Source organism: Penaeus monodon, chromosome 32 (assembly GCF_015228065.2).
Source record: "Penaeus monodon isolate SGIC_2016 chromosome 32, NSTDA_Pmon_1, whole genome shotgun sequence".
In the NCBI taxonomy this organism is placed as follows: Eukaryota; Metazoa; Arthropoda; class Malacostraca; order Decapoda; family Penaeidae; genus Penaeus; species Penaeus monodon.
Window position 1 is genome coordinate 29,658,397 of NC_051417.1, and position 590 is coordinate 29,658,986.

Genomic DNA, 590 nt, shown 5'->3' on the forward strand with positions numbered 1-590 from the left:
CTCGCGCGCCGCGGTTTTTGGGGTTATCGTGTGTGCGCTGCATGGGATATCGCAACCCTTTATCCTTAGTCCTTTGGGGAAAACATCTTCGGAAACAGGTTTAACACAGGGCCCGTTCCCTTTGCGTCCCCCTCTCTGGCCCCTCCGCCCCCTTGAGGTTCCTCCTTGGCCGCACGCCCCCCAGGGGTTTTCCTTTTCGTTTCAAAACCTTCCCCAATTTTTTCTTTTTAAGGGGGAGGAAAAAACAGCGTATGAGTATCAACACTTATTTTATTTTTCCTTTTTCTGTGTGCGCAAACTACTCTAATCCATGATCGCTGATGCAACAAAATCACTTTTGCATAATATGACTGTTAATTTGTTGAAACCCAGGGTTCATTACCCCGGAAATATACTGAGTGGTTTTGCATATTTTAAATGTCATTCTTTGGCCATGATAGTGTGTTTAGCCTACTGTCGATGATGCCGTAGCCAAACGCTGGATATCTGACCTTATGAATATTGCGATTCGTTTCATGTGGCTGGAATGCATGAAAACAGCATGCACTGGAGAGTCTGCACTTTATTTACATGTGATTTGTTCCCGAGGT

At 45.4% G+C, this 590-nt stretch overlaps 1 long non-coding RNA gene across 1 annotated transcript in view; it reads left to right on the forward strand.

The window, feature by feature from the left end:
• LOC119593790 overlaps positions 1-590 on the forward strand; it is a 56,205-nt gene that overhangs the window by 28,789 nt on the left and 26,826 nt on the right. The window lies entirely within an intron of this gene.